Source organism: Tachysurus fulvidraco, chromosome 24 (assembly GCF_022655615.1).
Source record: "Tachysurus fulvidraco isolate hzauxx_2018 chromosome 24, HZAU_PFXX_2.0, whole genome shotgun sequence".
NCBI classification, from domain to species: domain Eukaryota; kingdom Metazoa; phylum Chordata; class Actinopteri; order Siluriformes; family Bagridae; genus Tachysurus; species Tachysurus fulvidraco.
This window is the reverse complement of record NC_062541.1, coordinates 5567813-5578385: the sequence shown is the minus strand read 5'-3', so window position 1 is coordinate 5578385 and position 10573 is coordinate 5567813.

Genomic DNA, 10573 nt, shown 5'->3' with positions numbered 1-10573 from the left:
TGTTGCTTTACTGTTAATGCTCATGGCTTTGTGAACCTACATTGGCATCCAAACGCGGTGAATCCAATGTGAAGCTCCATGTAATCTGTATAAACAGAGGTTGTAATCGAGAAAGTACATAACATTTTATCATTAACACAGAAAAAAGGTTAGCCTTAGCATGTAGCTACCTACTATCGTGTGCTGACAGTGTATCATATTGCGGTAAAGTAAAAGTGTATTAAACATTAGTATACTTAAGGTACATTATCAATACAGTAGTCCTGCCCCCAGCCCCACCCCTAGCTCTTGACACAAGAGGTTTTTAAGTTTAAACCAGCAATGTTTTGGTTCAGAGCCGGTGATTTGGCTGTCAAAAAAGAAAGTACTGGTTCTAAATTAGGCTCTGAACCAGCACTCAAACTGTTTTGGTGGAAAGGGGGCACTAGATGTTGCCTTGGGGTTCTAAAAATGCATCAAAACCGCCGCCATCTTGGAACAGATGTTTTGTACTTCAAATTCATGGATGATGCTGGACTTCTGTGCTGCGTTTGGGTGTTCAAATGAACAAAATCTAGAAACCAGACAGCAAGGGATTACATTTCACAAATGAGTGTGTTTTATGATATTGAATGATGAACGAAATTATATTTCTGGTTACATTGGTTTGTTGACCCATTTTTTTTTTTTTTTGGTTAAAGGTGAAAAGACCCAACTTTATGTATGTTTTGTAATATTCACTTATCTGTCAAACATATTTTATTAGATTGTCCTGTACTCTTTTATCAAGTTACTTCACTTAAGGACATATTTGAAATGGTTTTGGATTTTTTTTATCGTATGTTTATTAAAAAAAAACTTGTATAACATGACTTGCTGTTTATATTTGATTGTTTTATTGTTTTTGAATTTTCAATTCAAGTTTATTGTAAACTTGTATTGTGTTTTTGAATATTTGCCATAAAAATATCTTTGATTGCTGACATGGTATTAAATAAAATAATCTGATTCTGAATCTAAAGCAGAAGTAGGATCTGAGGGCATATTTGGTCTTCGTGATCACATTGTTGAGACTCTAGATGGCGTAGACAACCACCACTTTAGCTTAATGTCACTGCTTGTCTGTACCTTTCATAACAACATCATGTCGCAAAGGTTCATATTCTGCAACTGCAGAGCAAAAGGAGGAAGAAACTGTGTAGGGCCTTGTTGTTGCAGGGATCCTAATTAATCCAAATAGAAATATACCGATACGTTTTAAATGTTTAACCCTTCTGCAGACCTCCTCTGAATTCCTATGCAAATTAGGAGCAACTAGTCGACTTGACCTTGTCTGTTTTGACTGCTTATAAAATAAATTAAGTATATATGATCCTTTAAGGTATACAAGTATAATGATCCTAAAAAGTATATAAGCCTTTTTTTGCCCTTTTTTGTCTAACTTGTTTACAACATATTAACATATATTTTGCAAACATTTTTGTAATATTTGGTATAATAAACCTCATTAATATGCAAAAATGCCTCATTTTCTAGTAAAAAAAAAAAACACAGAAATTTTGAATTATTTTCACTTTAGAGGCACATCCCCAGGTCAAAGCTGACCGATGCAAATGAAATGCTGATGCGCACACACACACATACACACACACACACACACACACACACACCTTTTTTGTCTAACTTGTTTACAACATATTAACATATATTTTGCAAACCTATTTGTAATATTTGGTATAATAAACCTCATTAATTTGCAAAAATGCCTCATCATCTAGTAAAAAAAACAAACAAATTTTGAATTATTTTCACTTTAGAGGCACAAAAGTTAATATACCAGACTGGTATATATCAAAGCCAGGAGATTGTTTTGAAATCATTTTGACCATTTTTAATGTCAGTAAATAATAAAACCTGTTTTTTCCAGGTCAAGTTGACTCGAATGCTTATCAATGATCACCATTCTGTGTGATCAGCTTATATTTGTGACATTTTACACTTATGTCTATTTTGCCTACCAGATGCCATCTTATCACCCAACCCCCCCCCCCCCCACACACACACACACACACGGCATAATTTGTGAATAAAATTATCCTTTACACCTTCCTTTACACCTCTTATGCTTTTTATTATATTTAACTTATAAACAATAAACATCATGAAATTATGTCATGTTTTTGAGTAAAATAAGCAGAAATTAATTAAATATTTTGGATAACCAAATAATAAATTATGATTGTCATACCATAATTATGTCAAACATCCCCAGGTCAAAGCTGACTGATGCAAATGCTGTCACTCCTGCTGGTTGTCACTCCTGCTGGTTTTGCTGTTTTGATTATCTTAATGCTTTGCTTGTCGCTGTCTCAAACGCTACTCTAAATAAATTACAGCTGGTTCAAAATTCAACCGCCCGAATCCTGACTGGAACCAGGACAAGGAATCAGATCACTCCAGTCTTGGAGTCTTACTTTGGCTTCCTGTCAGATTTTGGGTGGATTTTAAAGTTCTTATTACCTACAATAGCTTTGAACGGTTTGGCTCCTCACTATCTTACTGAGTTTTTAGCCCCCTACACACCTGTTCCTGCTCTCCGCTCTTCAGAAACTGGCCTTTTAATCGTCCCACATAGCCGTTTAAATTCTGTGGGTGATCTATGGGCATTTTCTTCTGTAGCTCCAAGACACTGGAATTCCTCGCCTGTTCGGATTAGGCAATCAGAATCCCTTAGTGTCTTTAAGTGACGAAAGTGACGTGACATACGGCTAAGTATGGTGAGCCATATCCAGAACTTGTTCTCTGCATTTGACCCATCCAAAGTGCACACACACAGCAGTGAACACACACACTGTGAACACACACCCGGAGCAGTGGGCAGCCATTTATGCTGCGGCGCCCGGGGAGCAGTTGCGGGGTTCGGTGCCTTGCTCAAAGGCACCTCAGTCATGACCGGCCCGAGACTTGAACCCTCACACACTCTAACCATTAGGCCACGACTTGCCTAATTAAATCCTTCCTTAAAGCTTATTTCTTTAGGGTAGCTTTTACTTGAAATTGATTTTTTTTTGTATTTTTCTTATTTTTTTTATAACTTACTTGTCTTGATATTATGTTCTTATTTGGTGTGTTTTTTATATCTTACATATTTTAATGTATTATTTGTACAATTGTATGTTTCCTTTTTCTTCTGTGAAGCGCTTTGAGGTGCTACTTTAAGGTGCTATAGAAAATAGTTATTTTTTAATTATTATTCACCGTCACATACTGTACTGTAATCTCTATTAATCTATTAATAATCATAATCATCTCTCTTCATGTGTTCATACTAATCAACACCATTTAAAAATAACCCCAGACTTATGTATATTAAAAGACCTTCATGACAATGTATTGATGTTTTTGTAATTAAAGGCCAGTTTGCACACCAGTTTTTTTTATTTATTATTTTATTTGATGATTTATTTAAGACTATTTCAGAATGTTTAAATTCACATACACGTGGAAATGCTAAACAATATATGGCGTTCATGTGCTTTAGTTATTTTTGTATTATGTGTAATGACTCGTGCTGACACTCGGTGGCAGCAAAACAAAAACCCTTGATGACTTCAGTGCACGTGGAACACTCACTCTCATTTTCTACCACGTATCCAAACTGTGCCTATCTCAAGCATCATCGGGCACCAAGGCAGGATACACCCTGGACGGAGTGCCAACCCATCGCAGGGCGCACTCACGCACACACACTACGGACAATTTTCCAGAGATGCCAATCAACCTACCATGCATGTCTTTGGACTGGGGGAGGAAACCGGAGTATCCGGAGGAAACCCCCGAGGCACGGGGAGAACATGCAAACTCCACACACTCAATACTCAAAATGCATGATTTATTACGATTCATATAATTTTTAAAAAATGTTTTTATTAAAGAAGGCTGTGGGCATCAATGCCGTGATGAATCTTATCAGATCGTTACACAGGTTTCAGATATCAGATGAAAAAAATGTAATATTTATTAAGATTTAGAAATAAACCCTGTGAAGCGTAAAGAGTCTAGGCTCAGTGTTTCGGGGGTTGTGTGGCTTTTCCTCAGTGGGTTCAGACTGCATCAAAGCTTTTCTTCAATATTGACTAAGCTGATATAACATGTTAACCATGAAGCGTGTCAGGCTTTTACAAATAAAAAGATAAATTTATATTCCAAGAAACTGGTATGTGTGTGAGTGAGTGTGTTCAGTGGATACCTAATAAAAATCAAAGCCTTTTCGGCTTCCCAATCATTTGGTCAAAGCATGTCTAATGAAAGTCATGACCAATGAAGTAGAACAACCGAACATGATGCAGTTTAGCTGCACATTTAAATCAATATATTTGGTAATCAAAGCCTTTACACAGTAGGCACTTTCAACAACACCCAGGGAGTTCAGAAGCCACTACAAAGTACTAAATGTGTAATGATTGTAACAATTTACATTCATTTACATTCAGTTGGTCTCGGTTACATTACATTGAGGTAGGACTTTTGACTGAACAACTGATGGACCAACTGACCATGGCGATGCTTAGTGTTGCTAGTCAGAGTTTTAACAAGAAAGTCAGAGGATCAATCAGTGATCTCTTTTTCTTACCCCTATGGTCAGGGGTTATAAGGTTGACTCCAGAGTGATGCTAACACAGAGAGACAGACAGACAGACAGACAGACAGACAGAAATGGGGACGACAACCCTGGAACATTGGTGAAGTCCATGACAGCCTCACGATTGGTTGAGCATTCAGACATTGTACCAGCTCCGATCATCTTCCGTGCAATGAAGATTTTGGACCTCCACTGAGATGAGGCTGACTCTGAGAATCCTGAGACATCTACAGATCTACCAGCTCCAGTTGTACTCTATGATACCAAGAAGAACTCCATGTGACCTTTACACCAATTCAACATTTGTTTGACTGTATATTTGTAATCACACCCTCTAGTGTCACCCATATGAGGATGGGTTCCCCTTTGAGTCTGGTTCCTCTCAGGGTTTCTTCCTTTACCAATTTAAGGGAGTTTTTCCTTGCCACTGCTGCCTGAGTCACCTCAGACTTGCTCATTGGGGATACATACATACATACATACATACATACATACATACATACATACATACATACATACATACATATGCATACATACATACATACACACTGAACTAGATACTGTATATCTTGAATTTTACATTAATTCTCTATATTTCTCTTTATGTTTACCTTCTGTTCTATGTTTATGTTCTGTAAAGCTGCTTTGAGACAAAGCCCATTGTAAAAAGCGCTATACAAATAAACTTAAATTGAATTGAATAGAATATTTACAGATTTAAAGAAACAAAAAAGATCAGCGTCTCTCTTGGCCTTTAATCACAAACATGTTTGTTTCAACAATTGTAACTGCGACCATTACTGTTGCTGCCATCCTAAAGAAGAAAACGGACATGCAGCCCTCCATGTGAACTCTGAATCCAAATACAGTAAGAGCAGAGGACAGGACTGAGCAGTTGCAGCTGGACATTGTTTCAAAACAGTCATCCTGAAAACGTTAGATATTCTTGGAGGATTATGACCCTATGTGTAAACCACTGAAAGAATAACACTGATTCATATCCAACGGTACACCTCTCTGTTCAATATGATGAAATGATTATTTTCTGTACCATTTTTCCTTTACAGGGTCACATGGAGGTTGAAGTTGAGGGACATCCTGGACAGGGTGCCAACCCACAAGCAAACACTAATTTAGACACATATAGCGATGCCAGTACAGACAATATAGTGATGCCAATAAGCCTATAATGCATGTCTTTTACTGGGGAGGAAACTAATGTTCCTTAAGGACACCACCAAAACAAAGGGAGGAGGTGGGAATCAAACCCCTAATCCTTGGAGGTACAAGTATTATGTGCTAACTACTTTTAGGGGAAAAAAATCCAGCCAGGTACCACGTACTTCACGTACTGTAACATAACGTATGTGATCCTATCCTATACCAAGGGTTTAGCTGTCAAAACAAAAACAAAAACAAAAAAAAACACTTTTACATCTGTCTCCTAGGATCTTAAATCTAACTTGACTATACTTGTACTTGATTCATCAGTCGGTTTTACTGTCTTAATGCATTAAATCATTAAAAACCTTCTAGAGAACACATTCATTCAGTTCATTTTCTAGATCAGGGGTATTCAATTAAAATTCAAAGAGGTCCAGTTACTAAAATTTCCTCCCAGCAAAGGTCTGAATATTATATTGTCACTTAAAATAGTGTACCCTCGTGTTAAAAAAATCAATAACGCACATACATTTCTATATAATTTATTGTTAAATTTCAAGTGTTTTCAAAGTCTGAACTTGTATGGCACTTGAATGGAAAACAATACTGTGGATGTCTTTACTACATGTCAAGTAACAGACAACAGACACTGAATTTCTTCTGAATAAAATAAAAAGTGCAAACACAGCTTTGTGCAGCCTGAATTTAGGGCCTATATTTCAAGTAATGTAAAACATTCAGAATCTTTTGACTAAAATAAAAGTGCTTTTAATCTTTAAGAACAAAATTAAGCTGCCCCTTTTTTTTTTTAAACATTAACTACATTAATAACACAGGAACCTTAGGCAAAAGAACATTTCAAGTAAAACAGACCAGGGCAGAATTTACTGAATAAAATAAAAGTGCAGAGTTTTGAGCAGTTCCTTTTTTCCTCTCTCCTTTCCACCTCTCCTTACTCCCTTTCCATCTTACATTCCTAGTGAGAGACATGGACATGTAACTGTCCTGCCAGCAATTTGAATCTTAATTGTCCTGCCAGCGTAATTAGGTGCATTACTGCCACCTTCTGCTCTGGAGTATGGAACAGAAACAATCTGTTTTTGGCTTGGTTTTTGATGACGCTCCTGTCGTAATAAATAGAATAACTGCGCATGAACGAAAGATTTATCTTTTTATTAATATTAAAGAGCTTTTTATAAAATTAGATTATAATAAAGAGATGCTTAACATGATAATATTAGAATTTTAACGGGTCCGGGCAGACCCGTCACTCGGTCCGGATTCGGACCGCGGTCCGCCATTTGGTGATGCCCGTTCTAGATTAATCATTTAGTTTTATCAAGTACCAAAGTAATAAACATGGCTACAACGTATGGCAACTGCCTTTAGAGGTCTCTGTTGCTCTCTGTTTGTTCATAGTGTTCATCTTCATGTTCTTTTTCATTTTTTTTTTACTTACAAACTCCCACACTTCACTTTGACCCCCAGCGGTTTGTTTTTCAATAAGTTCTGGCCAAAAACATTTTTCTCTTCAGCCATGTTGCTATGACAACCCACCCTCTTCTCAAGCACAACCAGATCAGTTTTTTTTTAGTATTTCATTTGAAGGCTATAATCATGCAATTGCATTACACAATGAATTTACAGGCAAGATTATATAGTATGTAAAAAGAAAAAGAAGCACAACACGTCTCTAAATAGTAAATACACCGTTAGACTTAGTCTCTAGGTTTTGTAGCTTTGCTTGTCCTGTGATTCACAAGCCAAGCTAGAGCTGATGAAATACATAATCACTACCACATGTTTGTTCTCTGGTTTCATCTCACTGTAAACTCTAGTCTACATTTTGTTCTCTTTCTTCTGGCGAACTGAACGTAATGTTTGGAAATGCATGTGTTTCCTATAACACGTATCCATGGATTCAGAAAATGAAAGCATTTTGGAGATTGTAAACAGCTGAAATAAACCAGAACAGTGGAAACTCTTGAGCCAAGCTAATGACTGATGTTTCCTCTCCTACGCATGTCTATTTTTGCAGTAAATCACATTGTTCTTGCATCTACTTTGCTGTACTGCATAAACTAGCTCAGAATACAGCAGCCTTGTGCAGATGATACCTTCTGGTTGTCTGTTTTAGTTAGGATCTCTTAACTAGACCTGCTGGAGTCTTTGCTTTGCTTTGCAGTTTGATCACAGCTTACACCCCTTTAACCCACCGTATCCTGGGTTCCCTTTTGAGTATAGTACTATAGTACTGTCATTCAGCAGTGATCCTAATCTATGTGAATATGTTTAATGTTAAGACTGACAAACGAATTCAAGTGATAGGTACAGGGCAAAATATCACAGATGAATTTTTTTTATGGTGTTTTATATCTATTGTTATTGTTGTATCTATCCAGTTTCTCTAGTGCTTATCTTACAGTGGATCGCAGAGAACCAGGAGTCTCTCCCTGTGGGATCTGGGCAAAATGCATAGCACCACCCTAGATGAGGTGGTAAGCCATCTCAGGGGCCAATCACACAACTATGCACACATTAAGGACAATTTAGTGATGTAATTGAGTCTACAAATCATGTCTTTGAACTTGTTAGAAAACCTGGAAGATAGCCCTGAAGCATGGGAGAACATTTTTTAATTGTTTATTTATTAAACATTTTAGATTTATTTAGATCTATTTACAGCAGAGCCAGAAATCTTCCCAATGCATGGGGAAATAAGATAATTAAAAGCAAAGGAAAAAAGATCACAATTACAACTCAGGATTTGAAGAGGTCTGATAAAGAGTCAATAAGGTCCAACCGTGATTGTATTGTCGTTCTGGTGCTGTCATGTATCCAAGTAAACCTAACTGGGGTAGATGGATCAGAGCAATTTCAGAATAACATTGTTGACAGCAATAAGAGCAGCAGACAAAATCCTTTTTTGATCGTTTGACAATGACAGCGACTAATCATCCAGCAAGAGAAAAATCAGTATGTCCTTTTGGATCTGATAAAAGGTCCTGTACCAAGGATCAGTTTGGAAATTTGGGAACAGTCCCAGGGCATATATATGAAGTGGAAATCAAACCCCTAAACCCTGAGGTGTGAGCAAACATGCTAACCACTTAGCCACTGCTAGCATTAATAGTTATTAGTTATACTTATCATAAAGTATATTCCTGTCTGAGGAATATAGATTATATATTTGGAGGTATAATCCACACAAAAACAACAGATTTTTTTTCATTTTTTAACTTACATTTTTACATTCTTGTGTTTATTGTATTCTAGTTCTGTTCATAGTTGTTTAATTTAGACCTCACAAATGTACTGCTTCAGAAATGTGTCATTTCCAACCATGATAACACCCATATCTGCTTCCTGTTGTGTGGATATGAGTGTTACTCTCATACTCTCGTTTCATTCACATGTACTAAAACATTCCAATCTGACCTCTGGGGATATTTCCAGCATTAATGGCTTACTATGGTATGTCTGGAATGTCATTAGTCATAAAGACTCTTGCAAAGAATCAGGAATCATTTCTAGGAAAATGTTTGTTCCTAGAAATGATTCCAGTTTTCCATTTTTGCTAATAGTGCAGTTTATTATAAAGCATAAAAAAAAACAATTATTTCTGCCTTTACTCGTTTTTTTTTATAAAAAGAAAAATACATAAATCACTTCAAATTTCACTTTCACATTTCTTTTATTTCATTTCTGTCAGGACCACTTGTCATATAAAAGTAGATTAGATGATAGTATACAGTATGGCGGTATGGTTCTGTTCGAGGCAGGAATCCGCGCGCCCGTCCGTGCGCATGCATGGACCGAGCGGAGACAGCAGCAACTAGAAAATAGAATAGACCCCCAAAACAAAACCATGTGCCAAGGGAAAAACCCCCAACATAACTGATGCAGTAGGAGCTGGTGAATCCGGAACTGATCGAAGATCGGAGGAGTCATCCTGGCTGAGCAAATGTCGGCATATTTGCGACGAGCGCGCTGTAGTCAGTTGAAGCGAAGCGTGCGGCGTAAAGGGGGAGGCATACACCTTGCAACAAGCATCTTGTATATCTGCTCAGCTATAGTGGAGGCAGCAGGGGAAGCATGCACCCTGTAGAAGACTCTAGTACATCCGGGGCTAGTCATTAATCAGAGGAAGCATCACTTTGGGCTGAGCAGAAGGCAGCGTATTTGCGACAAGCGTGCTGCTGTAGTAAGTCGAGGCCAAGAGTGCAGCGTAAAGGGGGAAGCATAACACGCCCCTGTGGCAGCAATATGCAACAAGCATGTTGTATATATGCTAAGCTATAGCGATAACAGGTAGGGGAAGCATGCACCCTGTAGAAGACTCTAGTTTAAGTCGCAGCAGCAGCAGCGACGCGCTAGAAAGCTGCTCAATGAATGGGAATTTAAATGGTCGGGTAATATGGATGACGTAACCGGTTTGGTGCGCGCGTCGTGGACTGCTGATTAACAGCTGATGCACGCTTGAATTTTTACTTTTTATTGCTATGGTAAAGTTTATCAATTAAAAATGTGAGAAAAAGCTAGTAAATGTAGTGGGATCATGAGGAATTGCAGCTGCTCCCATGTTAAATAAGGAGTTGGTAGGAAGTGTGTGTGTGTGTGTGTGTGTGTGTGTGTGTGTGTGTGTGTGTGTGTGTGTGTGTGTGTGTGTGTGTGTGTTGGTCAGAGTAACTTGCATGTACTCATTAGCACTAAACGAGCAATGGCCTTAGGAGACCTTCTGTGTGAGTTTGCTCCAGTTTCCTTCCATCTTCTAAATATGTGTCAGTG